The sequence below is a fragment of the Rattus norvegicus genome, chromosome 1 (assembly GCF_036323735.1).
Source record: "Rattus norvegicus strain BN/NHsdMcwi chromosome 1, GRCr8, whole genome shotgun sequence".
Classification (NCBI taxonomy): Eukaryota; Metazoa; Chordata; class Mammalia; order Rodentia; family Muridae; genus Rattus; species Rattus norvegicus.
Window position 1 is genome coordinate 229,183,527 of NC_086019.1, and position 19,958 is coordinate 229,203,484.

General features: G+C 38.0%; 1 protein-coding gene and 1 pseudogene across 1 annotated transcript in view; one reads left to right on the forward strand and one right to left on the reverse strand.

The window, feature by feature from the left end:
• Trpm3 (transient receptor potential cation channel, subfamily M, member 3) overlaps nucleotides 1–19,958 on the forward strand; it is an 884,432-nt gene that overhangs the window by 83,786 nt on the left and 780,688 nt on the right. The window lies entirely within an intron of this gene.
• LOC120100459 (small nucleolar RNA SNORA17) lies at nucleotides 14,032–14,156 on the reverse strand (annotated as a pseudogene).

A 19,958-nucleotide genomic window follows, 5' to 3' on the forward strand; every position in this document is an offset into this window, starting at 1 on the left:
AGAAAAGCATCTGTCAGATGCACAGTGCTGTTAATTAGATGCTGGACCAGATAGAAGTTGATGGATGCAAAATCCAAACAAATGAGAGGAGGCCGAGAAGTCCTTTTTGTGTGCAAGTGAAAGGATTGCTGTGGGGATTCTTTTCTTTTTTTTTTTTTTTTATAATACCACATGTCTGCTTATTCTCGAATTTGGTTGAATTTAGAACTCCTCCTAAATTCGGGAGTGCTGATTCCTTGTGAAGTTTACACAGCTACATGTTCAAAATATGGGTCATGTAGAGTATGGCTGTGCTTTCTAGAGACCTTTACCACAATGACTTAATGAGCAGTAACATGAAGTTGTATTTTTATACATAACGCCTCTTACTTCTTTAGAAGTAACAGACTTCACAGGAAATGGTGATGTTGCAATAAAAATTAAACCATGCAATGTTCAGAAATAATAAGAGATGTATGCTTCTTTTTTCAGAAATAATTTTATTCCACTGGGACAATGGCCATAGGATGATATGCCCAGCATCAAACACATCCCTCTTTGTATTCTGTCCTTCTTGGATCTCCTGAGCCGTTACTACCTTCCTAAGATATGCTCTGAGATCGTCGTCCATGTTCACATACTCTGACTGTGTCTGTCCCACCTCTTTCTTGCCTTCCTGGGGCTCAGGGCTATGATCCAAAAAGTAGTAAGAAATATTTAGAACTAAATATATGTTAATTTTGTGTGTTACTAAGTCATGGCTACCTGGTCAAGAAGAGTAACTACCAGTGTTGACTAAGAATGTGTCCTATGCCAAACACTACACCAAAAGTTCACAAAGATTATCCAGTCTAATTTCTACAGCAACCCACTATAGGCATGGCCCATATTTTATAGTTGTGAAAGTGGGACTGTAGACAGGTGAAGTACCATGCCCATAAAGATGAGAAGGACCTGTGATCTGAACTCCAGTTCATCCTCCTGCCCATTTCTCTGGTTTACCACCAGAGATAGTGGTTGAGTCAAAAGCACAGGCTATGTAGTTTGTGGAGCTACTTCTGGTGCCTTGAAGGTTAGCTCAGTATCTACTTACTTGATTTCATCACTTGCTGTTGCCTGTAATGCCACATACAGGGACATTCTTTAAGAATAAGACCACAGCTAATCAACCGTCAGCTGCCAATTAGCTGCCAATTAGATTTCTTAAGTGTGACCAGCCATTTAATATGGATGCTGATATAAGTTTTAGTTGTCCAGTAAAATATTTAATGCTTTTAAGGCATGATGTTTTGGGGATAAAATAGCTGGATAGGCCCATAGAAAAGCCAGTGTTCTACCAATATAAATGTGTCTATTAGTGAGTTGTAATGGCAAAGCTTTGTCCCAGCTCACACTACACAATTGTGTTCAGTGTTGAATTTTAGAGCCCCCAGTCAGAGGGAGTAGCATTTTAGAGGATCTCCTATGTGCGGCCACTTGCTTTTGCTTTAGATAATGCATACTTTTTTTTTCTTTTAGCTGAGTCAATATTCATTTGACCCCAATAAACTTTCTTAGAAGGAGGTCACATCAGTTCCCTGGGGCTACCATGGTAAATAGCCACAAACTGAGAAGCAAAAACAAAAGAAATAGTCATTTCACAGATGTTTGCTGTACATATGACTCTAGATGTTGGTATATTAAGGTCTTCTGAAGTCCAAGTGAACATTTGTTCCCCACCTTGATCCTGATTTCTGGTGTTTCTGATAATGCGACCTTCCCTTTTCTATGGAAATGGCATTCCAATCTCTGCCTCGGTCTACAACTCTCTTCTTTGAACCAGCTGCTGGTTTTGTTGATTTTTTGTATAGTTCAAATTTGAGTATGTTGTGCCTTCATTTTGATTAAATTCTAAAAATCCTTAATTTCTTTCTTTTTTTTTCTTCTTTGACCAAGCTGTCATCAAATGGGAGCATTGTTCTGCTTCCATGTATATGTGGGATTTCTGTTGTTTTTGTTGTTATTGAAGACCAGCCTTAGTCCATGGTGATCTGATAGGACATATGATATTATTTCAATCTTCCTGTATCTATTGAGTCCTGTTTGTGACCAATTGTATGGTCAATTTTGGAGAAGGTACCATGAGGTGCTGAGAAGGTATATTTGTTTGTTTTAGGATGAAATGTTCTATAGATTCTGCTAAATTCACTTGGTTCACAACGTCTGTTAGATTCTCTATGTCTCTGTTTAATGTCTGTTTCCATGATCTGTCCATTGATGAGAGTGGTGTGTTGAAGTCTCCCACTATTATTATATGAGGTACAATGTATACTTTAAGCTTTAATAAAGTTTCTTTTATGAATGGGGGTACCTTTTCATTTGCAGCATAGATGTTCTGAATTGAGAGTTGAGGTTTGTAGATTTTTCCTTTGAGGAGTATTAAGTGTCCTTCCTTATCTTTTTGATAACTTTTGTTTGAAAGTTGTTTATATTCGATGTTAGAATGGCTACTCCAGCTTGTTTTTTTGGAACCATTTTATTGGAATTTTTTTCCAGCCTTTTACTCTTAGAGAGCATCTATCATTGAGGTGCATTTCCTGTATGCAGCAAAATGCTGGGTCCTGTTTATGCATTCAGTCTGTTAGTCTCGGTCTTTTTATTGGGGAACTGAACCCATTAATGTTAAGAGTGAAAGTGTTGTTTCCTGTTATCTTTGTTGTTAGAGGTGGAATTATGTTTATATGGCTATCTTCTTTTGGGTTTCTTGCAAGGAGATTACTCTTTTGCTTTTTCTAGGGTATAGGGTATTGCTTTTTCTCCTCATGTTAGAGTTTTCCATCTATTGTCCTTTGTAGGGCTGGATTTGTGGAAAAACATTGTGCGTATTTGGAATATCTTGCTTCCTCCATCTATGTTAATTAAGAATTTTGCTTGATATAGTAGCCTGGGCTGGCATTCGTGTTCTCTTAGGATCTGTATAAAATCTGTCTAGGATCTTCTAGCTTTTGTAGTCACTGTTGAGAAGTCTGGTGTAATTCTGATAGGTCTGCCTTTATATGTCACTTGACCTTTTTCCCTTATTGCTTTTAATATTCTTTCTTTGTTTTGCATATTTGGTATGTTGACTATTATGTGACAGGAGGAATTTCTTTTCTGGTCCAATCTGTTTGGAGTTCTGTAGGGTTCTAGTATGTTCATGGGCATCCCTTCTTTTAGGTTAGGGATGTTTTCTTGTACAATTTTGTTGAAGATATTTACTTGCTCTTTAATTTGGTAATCTTTTTCTCTTCTATACCGATTATCCTTAGGTTTGGTCTTCTCATTGAGTACTGCATTTCCTGGAAGTTTTGGGTTAGGAGCTTTTTGCTTTTTGCATTTTCTTTGACAGTTGTGTCAATGTTTTCTGTGGTATCTTCTGTTTCTGAGATTCTCTCTTCAATCTCTTGTATTCTGTTGGTGATGCTTATTTCTAGAACTCTTGATCTCTTTCCTAGGTTTTCTATCTCCAGGGTTGTCTCCCTTTGTGATTTCTTTATTGTTTCTATTTCCATTTTTAGATCCTGGATGGTTTTGTTCATTCCTTCACCTGTTTGGTTATGTTTTCCTGCAGTTCTTTAAGGGATTTTTGTGTTTCCTCTTTAAGGGCTTCTACTTCTTTACCTGTGTTGTCCTGTATTTCTTTAAGGGAGTTATTTATGTCCTTCTTAAAGTCCTCTATCATCATCATGAGATGTGATTTTAAATCCAAATCTTGCTTTTATGGTTTGTTGGGATATCCAGTATTTTCTGTGGTGGAAGAATTGGGTTCCAATGATGCCAAGTGGTCTTGGTTTCTTTTGCCTAGGTTCCTGTGCTTGCCTCTTGCCATCTGGTTATCTGATGTTAGTTTGTCTTGCTGTCTCTGACTGGAGCTTGTCCCTCCTGTGGGCCTGTGAACCTGTGAACCTATAAGCCTGTGATGTTAGGTGAGAGAGAGCTCCTGAGAGACCAGTTCTCTGTGAGCAGGTTTTGGGTTGGAGGGCTGTGGGACAGCCCCATCTTTGGGCGCAGATGGGGACTGGAAAGGTTCTGTCTCAGGCTGCCCTGCTGCTCATGCACTTTGTATGCTCCAGGAAGTTCACTCTTTGGATAGTCAGTGGAGAGAAAGTGGGGTCTCAACTGTGGGCTTAGGAGTGAGAGTTCTCCTGGCAGACCAGCTCTCTGCAAGCAGGTTTTGGGTCCCATATTTGCCTCTTTTTTAAACAGAATTATTGAGTGGATAACTTGGGATTCATGACTGTCACAACTGTCTTCCTTTGTAAGCTTCCTAAGCGCTGTGATTACAGGAGTTAGCTACAATAGTTGGCTATCATTCTTTTAAGAGCTGCAATGATCCTTTGTTGGAGGTTGGCCATATTGCTTTGGGAAACAAAATTCAAACAAGGGCAGAGCCACTGAAGTGAAGCTGGGCCAGAGAATTAAAAGGGAGAGGCACACAGTGAGAGAAATGCTAAAGGAAGCCAATGAGTTTTGTATTCTTTTTGAATTTTAAAAAGTGTCACATTCATTTTTTGAACTTTTCTTAGAGGTTTAGAAAGGTTAGATCTCGGTAAACAAAGACATAGGAAAATTAATTGCTATAAATTACTTAGTTTGACATGCTAATAATATTTACATAACACAGGCACTATTTGGAAAAAGCTATAAAGATTTTGATGATCTCAATGCTTTGGGGAACCTATTTATTTCTACCACCTGTGGCAATATTAGGGTGGGAGATTGTACCCACAAGAGCCAACATAGGGACCAAGTTTACCTAACTAGAACATTTGCATGGTTTGCAAGTGTCTGATTGTGACATGAATAGGGTAAGAGAACTTGAGACCAAGGTTGGCTCAATATTTATATGTAATAGAGCACTGAAAATTTCATTGCTATTATGACAAAAAGCAAGGATAGATAAAATTGGTAAGCTATATTTTTAGTTAATTCTTCTATATTGAAATAAAATTACTGTCTAAAATTCTTATGTTTTGGCCAGTGCTATACAGATTCTGTATCCTTTAAGAGTGCTTACTGCTCTTACAGAAATCTTACATCAAAATGACAGAAGATTATACAAATATATGTGGCTGAGTGTTTGGGAGAGTCAGGGACAGTGTTGATGGGATTTTACATGTGCCGCCTTCTCAAATATCAGCTAAAAGTGAAAAGGTGTTCCACATGTGGAAAGGCTGAAGCATACGGAAATAAAAGGATGGTTATAGTCTGGGAATACCATGAACAGTGGAGATCTCAGAGAACTCAGAAGACTCCTGATATAAGAGACAGTGAGATTCAGGGAAACTGGGACAGGGGTTGGACAGAAGGCCAAGCTTCATCACTAACCTTAGCTATTCATCTTTAAAATTAAACATGTCCTCTCATCTTTGTTTTAGTATTCATTAAGTGTTTAGAAACACATATCTTAGAATTGTGTACAGGGCACCATAATAAAAGTAACACATATCTTTGTGGTATAATAATAATCAAATTTATGTGTTCATTCATTTACTTAGCAGTTACTCTTTACTTTGCCAGTAAACCTCAGACATTAAAGATTTCATTGAGCAAGAAATGCCCGTTTGGTCTTCCCTGTTTGTTCTCTGTTGTCAAGAAACTAGGGAGTTGAGAGGTACTGGTAACTGTGGAAGCAGTGCCAAGGTGGTCAAGGATAGATTGCCAGCAGACTAAAGCCGGGAGCATTAAGGTGTAAGTAGAATATAAAGGGACTATGTGAAGAATGAAGGGGCTGTTGAGTAGAGAAAGTGGCGAGAGCATAGGACCAGACCTTTCACTCTGGGCCAGTCAGTGTTCAGCTGACTGATTAAGCAGTGGTGGAGATTCTGACTTTTACTCGTGGGATAGAGGCCTGAATATTATTAGCAAATTGGGGAAGATGGCAGGCTTGTGAGCTCTGAGTTTTGACTGGCTTTGACTCTTGGAGACACAGTGGGAGGCAATAGATTCTAAGGACCAATAAACTGGAAATTCTTTGTAATGTTGGGAGGGAGCTAGGAAAAAATGTGATTAGATCTAGGTATAGATGTCAGTCAAGGCAGCTTCTGATATGCTGTGTGTATTTGTGTGCAGACATTGATAGAGGCTAGCTATGCTGGAAGCAGTCTAGAGGACACAGGGTTTATGTTCTGGAGAGGTTGAAGTGCTCCAATCAGGGTCTGGTGCCTGACTTAAAAGAGGATATATTTTGAGGTGATACTTGATGCTCAGTGGGCTGTGATAGCCAATCAGTAAGGGGTGGGAATGCTTACTCACGTGACTTCTTCCACACATGAACCAGACATATCCTTGCAGCCCAGCATTGGGATGCCATCACTAAGATGGTCTCAGTGATACTTTACATCACTTTACTGGTCTCAGTGATAGCTCTATGCCAGTGGTTCTGCACCTTCTTGATGCTGTGACCCTTTAATATAGCTTCTCATGTTGTGGTGACCACCAGCCATAAGATTATTTTTGTTACTGCTTCATAAACTGTAATTTTGCTACTTTTATGAATTGTAATGTAAATATTTGATATGCGGGATATCTGATATAAAACCCCCATGAAAGGGTCATACTCCCATAGGGGTCATGACCCACTGTCTTACTTAGCGTTTGTACTGCTGTGAACAGACCAAGGAAGTCTTATAAGAACAACATTTAATTGGGGCTGTCTTACAGACTCAGAGGTCCATTATTATCAAGGCAGAAGCAAGGCAGTGTCTAGGCAGGCATGGTACAGGAGGAATTGAGAGTTCTATATCTTCATCTGGAGGCCACTAGAAGACTAACTTCTAAGACAGATAGAATGAGGGTCTTAAAGCCTACTCCTACAGTGACACACTTCCTCTAACAAGCCCACACCTTCTCCAACAAGGCCATACCTACCTAACAGAGACACTCCCTGGACCAAGCGTATTAAAACCATCACAACAGCAGATTGAGGACTACTGATCTATGCTGTTCTTTCAGGAGAAACAAGTTTACACTTCAACATTATAAGTGTCTAAATTAGGGGTTGGGGATTTAGCTCAGTGGTAGAGCGCTTGCCTAGCAACCGCAAGGCCCTGGGTTCAGTTCCCAGCTCTGGAAAAAAAAGAAAAAAGAAAAAAAAATAAGTGTCTAAATTATAACCCAGCTGGGTTTTTGTTGGCATATGAATGAGATTTATTAGTTCATGCTTCTTTTACAGTTTGTAGAATTTGTTTTCTATATTATGGCTCTTTTGATACATAAAATAATAAAATAAAAGCTATATGAGTGTCTGTATATGTGCTACTCACTTTAAATACTCTCTGAATACTGTCTCCTCTTTATTTCTCTTTCTTATTTCCTCTTACTGTAATTACTATAATTTATCTTGTTATGTTTTTACCTAAGATGTTGGAAGTATCTATATAATTTACAAATGAATAGTAACTGTGATATTTTAAAATAAATAAATAGTAAGAATATAAATCTTTCCACAGTGTTTTTACTTGCCTACTATTCATTACATTTAGACTTGGCATGCATTTATCAGTACTGCATTGAGTTCTGTTGCTTTATAGTACTTCACTGTCTAAAGAGAATAGGGTTTTTGCATACCCATTCTCCTATTATAGACATTTTAATTAGAAGCCACCTAACCTAAATTACCTTTCCCTAATCATAGATAGAGTTACTCACTTAACTTTTGCAGTTTACAGGGCTTTTCATTTTTTCCTATGATTATTATTATAGAACTACTTTTCTCAGAATGTTGATCAAAGAAAAACAATATGGTAAAAGAAAATGACAAAAATAGATAGATGTGTGTGTGTGTATGTGTGTGTATGTGTATGTGCGTGTGTGTGTGTGTGCGTGTGTGTGTGTGTGTGTGTAAGAGAGAGAAAGAGAGAGACAGACAGACAGACAGATGGACAGACAGACCTCCTAAATTTAGTCACATGAATTGTTTCACCGTGAACACTGACAACCTGAACTACAAGCTCTCTTCTAAATGGAGAACATGTTTCTCAGAATAACTCCAAAGCTCCCATCACAATCCTATGTGCCCTAACTCTACTGAGTTTATTAAAGAGACCAAATAAATTGGTTGCTATCTTCAAGAACAATGTTGAAGACATTAGCATTTTCAGTTCTGCTCAGTGGGTTCTCCTTTAAAGGATAGCTTTTTTATAAAGAAAGGATATTCAATCACATCATGTCTTGGCCTTTCAGCCATGAATTCTGAATTAAAACAAGGCCTCTGTTTTCTGTAATTTTGACTTTCAGGATGCTTAGAGATGCCTTCTTTGTGAGCATGGAAGTCATCATTATATGTTCATCACCAGAGTAAATATCCATGCCCCATATGTCTTCCAGTTACCATTGATGTTCTGAATGTCCTTTAGTAGAAGATGTATCTTTCCTTCTGACTACAGTTAATGCTTATTAAATTTGGAATGATGTAAAGCTCACAAATTACTTGAAGTTAGATGACAGCATTGCCGAGTTCATGGGAAGAAGATGACAAAATCCAAAATACACAAAATGAATTAAACTAGAAAGAATAAAATTTAAAAATCAATGGAAACAACATTGGATAAAGTCAGCTTGACAAGATTTCATGCGAGGAATTGGGAAGACTGTGGATGTCATTTGTGCTGTGCAGTTAAGACTGCATTAAAAGTCACTGACATGAGGTAAACACCATTAGTAATTCAGTAGTAATGAACTGGGTAGCCGTCCCCCAGTTTCATTCAATGGCAAGTCACATGATGAATTTGATTAGATCTCTAGCCTCAGTAATGCCACTGGGACAAGGATAGCTTGAGAATCAGTAGCCTGACCTTCATACTAAAAGGTTTGGAATTGCTGTCACTGAAAAGGTAATAGAAGAGTAATTTCTTTATCAGTACCCACAATCCTGGTACCACAAATGGCCAGCGTTTAGCCTGGAATGCATTGAACAGAATGAAATGCTGTAAATTGTGACTTTGCATATTATCGTGCGAGCAATCTTCTGACTTACTTGTAGATATGTTTCATGACAGTTTTTCCATATGGGACAAATCATATGCAGACAGTTTAAAATATGCCATCTGTTGATGAGAGTAGATCATCCCAGTGTCGGTAAATGCAAATCCTTTGAGTTTGTGCAAGTTGATTTTGAAGTCCACACATGTGCTATGACGTGAATACTTGGGCTGTGGTGAGGAAGCATGGTATCCATGCTGTTACCTTCCTCTGTTCTGTCAGAGACAAACACAGGAGCAGAAGTGTTTCCTTGTGGGGAATCCAGGGACCTGTCAGTAGGATTCGGCAATGACATACCTAACCTACATAATTTTTTCTATGACATGTCGGAATAATGTAGTATTTGTTGGCATCATTGATGTCATTGTTCACTAAAATGTGCACATGTAACTTAAAACATTACTATTAGAGCAAATATTTTAAAGGTAATTTATCTTTTATGAGATTTAAACTATTCATCCCCTTCAGTAATCATAACCAGCAACTGGTGTCTTTGTGGTTTATTTTTCTATGTTGCATGACCTTTTTATTGAAAAAGAAAATGTTCCCTGAACCTTCTGAGGGTCAATCATTTAGAACCTTTCCAAAGGGGAACAGAGCAACCCTTGGGAAATATGCATGCATCTGCTCTATTCAGGAAATCTTGTTTGCCTTTTCAATTTCTTGAGAAATGAGCGATTATAACATGATCTTTAAGCATTGCCTGCAAAAAATCTAACATTTTATTTCATTTTCATCAGATGAATTTCTTCTCCATGTCAAGTTGTGGTTATAGATTAGAAACTTTTTGTCCAGTGGGTAAAACTTTAGGATGTTGATTCAAAATATATTTTAAGAATTGAGACTATTTAAGTACCTACAAAACAGTTGTCTCCCATTCATCAAATAGTGCATTTCAGCAAAGGTAACTCAAGTAACTCAGAGAGAGAGAGAGAGAGAGAGAGAGAGAGAGAGAGAGAGAGAGAGAGTAGGCAAAGACCTAGACCTTCTTGGTATTTAGGCAGAAATCAAGGCAAGAAAACTTAATTTTCCCAGGACAACAATGAAGATGCTTGTAAGACATTAAGGACCAAGGCGTGTTACATGCACATGTGATGGGAACTGAACACTGACCCTAGATCAGGCGTGCCTGCCTTTCGCACACTTAATACTCTTAGAACATGAGTGACCAGGCTATTGGCCCAAGATGAATGCCTTTCAAGAACAAACATGCTAAGGAGGATTTGATGCCAGAGCCGAAGGAGCACATCAGTACTGTCTGGTGAGACACAGTGTGTGTGCTCGTCGGAAGACTACAGTCCTCCAAGCCCCAACCACACTTTTATAGATTTACTAATTAAGTACTCAGAAATGTTGCTTACTTCAGAGTTCTTTTATTTCTCCAAGGACTGCAACCTTTCTGAAAGTAGTGCGCTATTAGGTTGATGCAATATCCTATTCTATCTCTTAGCTTCAAAAAAAATCTATTTAGTATGTCATATTTGATAGAGTTCACTTGTGGTTTGGCCACATGTCCATTCCAGGTAATGGGAAAAATATACTCTCACCATTCATACCCAGAGTCTTTAAAATAGTATCTTGACAGCAGTCCATCATAATTCATCAGTCCTCTACAGCCTCATGCCTCTCTCATCCATTCTGTACCTCTCTCTCTCTCTCTCTCTCTCTCTCTCTCTCTCTCTCTCTCTCTCTCTCTCTCTCTGTGTGTGTGTGTGTGTGTGTGTGTGTGTATGCCCATATGCCTGTGTGGATATACCTCTCTAGTTCTATCTGTTCACTCCTGGAGGCTGCCTTTTTATGTTGCTTTTAAAATCCAGACACCATGGGCCAGAGAGATGGCTCAGAGTTAAGAACACCGACTGCTCTTCCAAAGGTCCTGAGTTCAATTCCCAGCAACCACATGGTGGCTCACAACCATCTGCAATGGGATCAGATGCCTTCTTCTGGTGTGTCTGAAGATAGCTACAGTATGCTCATATTTATTAAATAAATAAATCTTAAAAACATCCAAACACCAGGGTGGAGATGCCTGGGTCTTCTTGTTGCAACTTTACATATTCTATTAATTGTGCTATTAAACTTCTTTTTCCTCAGTCTCCTCCAGTTTCATTGGCTCAGTGCTATCACTTCCTTCGTTGGTTTGTTTCTCCCTTCCTTCCTTCCTTCCTTCCTTCCTTCCTTCCTTCTTTCTCTCACTCCTCTCTTCCTTCCTTCCTTCCTTCCTTCCTCTCTCTCTCTCTCTCTCTCTCTCTTTCTTTCTTTCTTTCTTTCTTTCTTTCTTTCTTTCTTTCTTTCTTTCTTTCTTTCTTTCTGCCTGTCTGTCTGCCTGTTTTTCCTTCCTCCCTCTTTGTTTCTTGTAAAAGTAACTTTTATTTACCTGTTAATTGTTTTTTTTCCCCCAAGGCTTACTGCCTCTGTCTGCTAACTAGGCCGAGTCCTTGAAACTTTTAGCTTCCATACAATCTAATCTAGACCTAGAATGTTTTCAGCCTCTGAGACTTGCTGCAGAACAAGCTCACCCTTTCTAGTTCAACTCAGCAGTTGTGGCTCAAACTCCTCTCCAAGCTGACTGATTCAGTCTAGCTTTTCTCAGTTTCTGAATTGTTCTGCTTGGTCTCACACTGACTTTGCCAAGCTTTTCTAAACTTCTGGCTCCTTTTCATTCTCTGGTTCATTCTGTCTTCACCTGTGTCTAACTTGTTCTCTCTCTGGTCATATTGGAAATACTTTATAGGTATAGACTATGAGACACAATTTCCTAGCAAATTCCCTGATTCTCTGGCTCTTAGATTTTTACCATCTTTCTGCCCCCTCTTCTACCAAGTTTCCTGAGCCTTAGGTGCAGGAGTGATTGAGTGGTTTGTAGATATGTACATTAAGACTGGGCTCCACAGCTCTGCATATTGATTGATTGTGGTTTCCTGCAGCGCTCTCCACGTGTTTCAAAGCGAGGTTGCCTTGATAAGGAGTGAAGGCTACACTTATCCGTGGGTTTAGGAACAAACATTTATATAGACTGTTGTTAAGAAGTATGCTTGTTTAGTAAATTTGTGATTGTCGATTTCCTCCTAATAACTATGATTTCACAAACACTGATTAGGCAACGAGGTGACCAGAACCAGGCATGGCATTACTCAGTTCATTTAGAGAACAGTTGGCTGCTCCCACAGTTTGTGTGCCACTCTTGCACCCACAGACTTATCACACTATGACAGCCATTGGTGTGGTTCATGAAGGTACTTTTTAGTGTGTTTTATATAGTAATACTTTTTAGTATTTTACATCATTAATGATAGTATTAACATGAACAATATGAGCATTGAATTATTTTAAAGAGTTTGAGCTTCTTATTTGTATATAGTATTAGATTTACTGTGAAGTTAGTGGAAGTTAACTAGCTCCCATGTCAAACCCATTCTACTTATGTCCTTAAAGTATACTCCTTAATATGTGGGGAAAAAAATCACTAAACACTGGTTTCGTTATTGGTGCAGGCAGGTAGATCAGGAGATACACAGATACAAAATGTCATCTATTTGTATGTTTGTACATCTACCAAAAATAAAATTGAACCTAATAGGAAGACCCAAATTGTGCTGTTTCAACTTTTTAACATTTGTTGGTTCTTTACAAATTTCACGTCATGCACCCCAATCCCACTTATCTCCCCCTCGTTTCCTACTCACCCTTCATCCTTGCAACCTCCCCACTAACAGAGAAAAAAAAATCTAGGTGTGGAACCTATAATGTGTCACAGTATTCCCACAGTATACCTTTTGTTCACACGTCTTTGCTTGAAAATATTCATTGTAATGACTTCTTGGTCTGGTACAAGGCCTCTGGCTTCTGCTACTTGCTTGATACTGGAACCTCCCTGGGTCTCCTCTCAGACATCCTGTTGTTACTCCGTGTCATGGATATCCTATATTTTTGGATCTGTAGGGCCAGCCCATTCATGCATTCCAGCAGTTCATTGATGGGGTAGATGTAGGGGTGGGTCAATTCAAATCCCTGGATCTGGACCTGAAAGGTCTCAACTGGTCAGACTGCTGGCTCTCATGCTTTTCCGACCTCAGGGCTGGCTCGCCAGCAATCCCTCAATCAGACCAACTGTATCCTGCTGCCCAGGCAAATGCAGCACCTGTTCTCCCTATTGTTGCGTCTGGTGAGAGACATGGCCAGTTCTTCTACTCTTATGACCCTAGGGCCAGCTCTCCTGCCTACCATAGAGGACAAGGAACAAGGGAGGGGATGAATCTCTCCTTTCTACAGATCACTGCCCAGCAGACAAAAGGTAGGGCTGCCTAACCCATGCTCACACCTTCGGGGAAGGATCACTTGTGCTCCGGTCCACTATGGTCAGCTCTACTGTGCTGCCCAGGAGAGGCACAGGGCCTGCTCTCTGGAGTGCTGCAGCAGTGAGGAGCAGGGCCAGCTCACATGGTCTCCTGCCTACCACAGGTGGTGATGGGTGAGAGGGGAGGAGGGCCAAATCTCCCATGCTTCCGTCCTCAGGGGAGCCAGCTCACTGGCAACTCCTGCAATGTGTGAGAACCTGATCTCCAAGTACTACAGCTGGCTATGGGTGGGATCAGCTACTCTGCTCTCTTGCCTCCAGGGCCAGCTCTCCCACAATACCCAGGTGAGGGGTGGGGTCAGTTCTGCACAGCCCTCAGACATCAACATGTCCCCAAGTGGCAGCCTAGACCAGGGATGTCTGCCAGGACTTTGGTGGTAACAGACTCCTGCTGCTGCAGGGCCATGGATTCAGACATGGACCCTGATAGTAGCACAGGGCAAGACCTACCATGGTCCCAGTTGGCATCAGGCTGTTCGTCACTACCCACAAGTTTCCAGTTCTACCTCTCTTCACAGTACACACATTCTATGTCCTGCTTGTACACTATGGCCCTAGAAAGAGATCATCTCAGGCATGATCTGCCCCTCCCCTTGGGCCTGCATATCACCAGACTGGTGACCACCTCAGGCTAGCTTCCTGTCTGAGCCTCCTGGAACCAGACTGGTGGTTAACTCTGGCTTGTTTTTTCAGGGACTATTAGGCTACTAATCATTCTGGTGTTCATAGGTCAGAACATTGAGGGGACATAGCCCCTCTCCTTTCTGCCACCTACTGACTCATATATGACACAGAATGGTTTTGTTTTCCTAAATGCACATTTAATTCCATGCACTAAAGTGAACAGATTTTAATTATACCAATTGGTATTTGGGAGATTCTGTCTTGCTTTATATGATAAGAGCTTATTCCTTGTAAGTGACAACTAGTACGGCTTTGTATGAATGTATGAATGCAATCTGTTGATACAGCTAGTGGCAGACGTTATTTCCATGTTCAAGATTTTTAAAAAGTGTTGTGCCTTTCTTTTTGGCTAACTCTTTAAAATGATATATAATTTACATTTTTTGAAAAATACACTTAATAGTACAATTGCTATATTTAAATTTCTTATTACATTTTATTCATTTCTCTCTCTCTCTCTCTCTCGTGTGTGTGTGTGTGTGTGTGTGTGTGTGTGTGTGTGTGTGTGTGTGTGAGGACAACCTGTAGGTGTGTATTCTTTCCTATCATGTGGGTTTAGGGTATCAAACTAAGGTCACTATGCTTGATGGCAAGTACTTTTGTCCACTGAGCGAGTTTTTGGCTCCTAAGTCTTTTACTAAACATTTTAAGAAAATTGTGCTAAGTATATAACACTCTAGTTTCTTCACACTCTTGCCGACTCTCTTTAGCTTTTCAGTGTAAGGCATTCCTGGAAGTAAATGATGTAAATGGAGTTTTAATTTTCTGTTCCCTGATGAATAATAAACCTAAGCATGTTTTGAGATGCTATTAAAAATTCACACTTTTCTTATGATTTATCTACTCAAATCTTTGTCATTTTAAAACTTGAATTGGATGCTTTCCTCATCTTGAGAATATTTATATTTCTCAGAATATATACATATATCTCAGAATATATACATAATCAGAATATATATCTCAAAATATATACACGTATATCTCAGAATATATACATATATCTCAGAATATATATATATAATCAGAATATATCTCAGAATATATACATATATCTCAGAATAATATATATAATCAGAATATATATCTCAGAATATATACATATATATCTCAGAATATATACATACATATCTCAGAAAAAAATATATATACACACACACATTCTATATTCTGGTTAAATTCATTTGTTAAACATATTTATTGTGAATATTTGTTTCCCATTCTGCATTTAATCTCCTGACAATACACAAATTTAGTAAAGTATAGTTTTTAATTTCAAGCTAGTGGATTTTTTTAATCCAGTTGAAGAAGTCTGGCAATTCAGTGATATAATGCTACTTATTTACTTCTAAAGGTTTTAGACCTCGACTTTCATATTCCTCCAATGTTATAAACAGTGATTTTTAATCTTGTAAATTTTGGCACCTTGTGAAAAAATAAAGCTAATCAGATATCCCATTTTCACCATTTTCCCTGCTAGATTCAATATTTATTGATGTTTCTTATACCATAGAGAGCTTAAATGTGTTAATTTTTTTAATACTTGCTTCTGTTTCTCTCTTAACCCAGCTAGCTCCCAAATAATTGAGACTGGAGTATTTTATTTATTTACCAAGCTTTAAGGGCACAAGAACTGAGCAGTATTAATCTATTTTAATCCTCTAAAATAGTCTACCTTCCAGCCAAAATCCTGGACATGTTTGCATTATATGACTTTTTCTGCTAGAGCTGTTTGAGCTGTTTTCTCATAGTGTCTCCTGCTCTCTCTGTCTCTCTCTGTCTCTCTTTGTCTCTCTCTGTCTCTCTCTGTCTCTGTCTCTCTCTCTGTGTGTGTGTGTGTGTGTGTGTGTGTGTGTGTGTGTGTGTGTGTGTGTGTGTGAATCATCGGCTGATCAGCTTGTTTATTAACCAATCAGGGAATGATTGGGAAGCAATATTTTTCAAACAGATAGGAGGGTACAAAAATCATCATTTGATAATACAAGGATAATTTTTCCACAGGGCACAATAACATTATACCTACATGAAAGTGCTCGATTTCCTGTATTACCCTAGTCATTGGATCTTGTTATGTTTTAGAAGAGTCTCCTCACTGTCTACCAAGCTATCATTTATCATCCTATTGACCGACTTTTGTCTCTCTGCTTAGCTAGGTTCCTGCTTATAGGTGCTTTACAGTAAATTGTGTTCTTTTATTTGACTTTTGGATTGTTCCATATTTGCCCAGTGTGTTCCATTTTGGGTTACATATTTCTTTGTTTTAAAATAGGTTCATCATTTAAAAAAATAACTTTGGTATGTTTTTGCTTCCTAAGACGAGTCAAGCTCATCTTAAACTTTTTCTCCCTCTGCTGTGCTCATCCATTCCTCCCAAGACCCCTGGCTCCTTGGTTCGTTCTAAAGGTAAATGTTTTGAAAAGTATTCTGAATATCGAGTGTGCTCATTGCTTTTGGGAATAGTCTTAATTGAATGTTTTCCTTTAGTGGGTTGAGGCTGAATATGAATTTATACTAACCTTTCATCTTTATGAATTTTCTTATGAAATTATTTAAAAGGGTATATTCATTTCATGCCAATCTCATAAGACTCTTCTGTGCCTTCCTCCCTTTAATATTTATATTACATATTCACATGTGAGTAACTTTAAAGTATTTTTCTCAAATTCTGACTTGGTTTATGATGTTTGTTTTGTTTATTTAATAAGGAGGCAATACAAAAGTAGAGTATTCTCATTGGTTAAAGTAAAATGTTCTCATAGATCTTTTTTTCTTAACTTCCACTTAGTCTTGATAATTTTATGTATATTTAAGATGTGAGCCTAAGAAATTAGCATTGGTACAACTTGAAACTAAACAGTATTTTATCCAGCTACTCACTAGCATCTGTTTTCTTTTCTGTGATCATGCATTGCATTTGCTCTCAGTGTCTCCTCTTCTCCAATCTTTGGTAGATTCACATCTTTCCCTGTCTTTTATCATCTGCATAATTTGAAGTGTACTACTTGTTTGATATTTTCTAGTGACTGGATTAAGGTTGCAAGTCATAAAACTACCATAGCATTAGCGCATTCTCTTCAGTATCATGTAAGGGGGATATGGTAATGATGCCATATTATTTGTAATTATAATTTTCATCTTTTAATTAAAGTCATGTCTGACAGACTTCTTTAAAGTTACTGTTGCTTGGTTAAAAATAGAACGTATGGTGGAAGATGCATTAAGAGCTATGCAAATGTTCTGTATCCACTCTATCTGCCTATAGTGTAATATCTATTCTGTGGTTCTTGCCTACAGCAATTATATCTGTAGTGTTGGCAAACTCATTTATTATTTCTATATATCACTATAGACATCTTTCTCTAATCCAAAACTGTTCCTTTCCTTCAGTGAAAGGTCTGATGGCTAAGGGTGTTCATTCCCTGTCTTGTTACTGATTTTGGCCATTGTCAATAGGAAAAAGACATTTAGGTATGTATATGAATACAAGACTCACACTCATTCTTTACTTTTTATAGATGTATATTGTAGCCTGTCTTTGGTCACTTTTCGGTTCTTTTCTTCTTCCACCCTTCTTCACATGTTTCCTACCTTTTCAACTCCCTAAGAGTGGATAGGAGAGAAAAAAGAACAGAGGCGTAAGGGGATGACATTATTGTTAGACTACTTCATGCTGATTAGGGATGTCTAGTCTTGGGGGCAAGTTTGATCCTTACTGCAAAAATATCTAATTTCTTCTTGCTGCTTTTCTCTTTGCTCTTGACTACTTAACGGACCACAGCAAACAGCAACCAAGAACCAACTGCAGCCCACCGCCACCTCTCGGACCCCTAGCATGTATATATCCTCTGGACAGTCCCCAGGGTGCCAACTGTCACACTCTTGTAGAAAGTATCCGATGCTGTGGAATCACAGAACCCTGCACAGAGCACGAGGCAAATCATGGTCAACTGCAGTGGACAGTCTGAAGTAGCCCCACGTCATATACCTGGGACTTAAAACAAAACCTATTACTATACTATTTATATGTTTTCAAAGAAACCAAAATTCTCACTGTAGTATATATAATAGTCCATGCTTGTGTGTCCGGCCCACGGGAGAGCCTCAGGGCTTATTCTAGCTTTTATCATGTCTTAACTGGGAATTTTTTAGCACGGTTTCTTTAGCTCTAATGTATTTACACATTACCTACCATACATATAATTTCAGTAATGCTAAACAAAATTCTTAAGAGGAACAAATTTATTTATCAGCGGAAGGATTGTTGTGTGGGCTTCTTTACCTCTATAGCTTTACCATGGTTCAGGCAAAACACTATTTTTCAATGCTACCTGTCCTTCCTTTTAAATACGTATTTCAGTATTTTGGTTTTGTATTATTCTAGCAGGCTATATGAATCAACCCTTTGTTGTATTTTTGAGTAATGTTTAACTATATGGATCTACCACAGTTTGTCTGGCATTAAAATATTAATATGCCTACTTTTGGGGGAACTCGGAGGTTGCTGCATTACACCATAGGTTTATGAGAAACTGCCAAGTGCTTCCAAAGTGACATTTTCATCCTGTCTTCACATTGCAGAGCCGCAGTTTGCCCCCACCTCCTTGCAAAAAATTTTCAATGACTGTTCTTTTCCCCCCACACTAATGGAGACAGAAGGTGAACATTTTTAATGGTTTTTATATTAAGTATTTTTTGTACACTCAGTGTATTTTCTTTATGAAAGGTAAGATTTGCAACAATTTGCTCTTAGTCTACGGGTTCTCTTTAAATTTTTTAATTTCTTTATATAGATATGTTTGTTGTTTATTGGAATATAATTTGGCCATATAAGACATCAGATGTGCCCTTAGCCAAGTTATAAAGGATAATTTTCTAGAATATGGATTTTGTATCACATTTGGAGAGCAGTACCTGATACATGGATTACAGGATGAGTCACCCGTTTCTCCCTCTACTATTTGGATAGTTTCATTTTTAAATTCATTTTTCATGCACTTTGAGTTTATTCTAGTATATCGCATGAAGAATAGATCTATTATTATCATTTTCCAGATGGCTGAACAATTACTCAAACAGTACTTAAGAGTATATCTTGGCCCTAGCGGTTTGAGATGTCACCTTGATCATGTGCTAGATTCCCAGAAGTTGTTGGCTCTATTTTGGGCCTCCTTATTCTGCCTTCTCTGTGTACCACACACCAAAACCCACACTGCTTTAGGTTAAAGGAGACATTGTATCATATTTCAATACCACAGAGAGCTAGATTTTCCCCAGATCTCTTTTTGCTGCTTATAAAGTTATTTATATATAATCATTTTATCATTTGAGTATAGTTATTTGTTCATCTATCTTTGGAAAAAAAGCTTGTTATGGTTTTCACATTAAGCCAATAATTAATTTTCAGAAATCTGAAATTTCAGTATTTAAGACTTTATAATTACAAGAATATTTAATTCATACTATTCCTCATGCATCTCTTTTAAAGCTTTCTAAATTAAAAATCATTTCATTTCATGAGTATTTGTAATATATTACAATTTACATATATTAATATATATTATAATTTCTGAGAATGTTTATTGTATTTTGAATCAAGTTTTCTCTTATATACTATCCTTATAAATTCTTATTATATAAAGAATTTTTATCTTTGCATATAGGCTTTTATAATTGACAAATACTTTTTTATTTTTATAGTTTACCATTTATTATCCAGACATTTTTGGATATATATTCAGGTCATTTACAAACATACTTTTATTTCATTTTTCATATCTAATTACACTGATTGACATCTGCCATTCAATGTTAGTATAAGAATTTAAAGTAGATTTGGTTTAACTGCCTTCTTCTTGGTTTTAATAAGACTATTAATGATTTTTTTTCTAAGAATGAATAAAGGTGTGTGTATGCATGTGCGTGCGTGCATGAGTGCATGAGT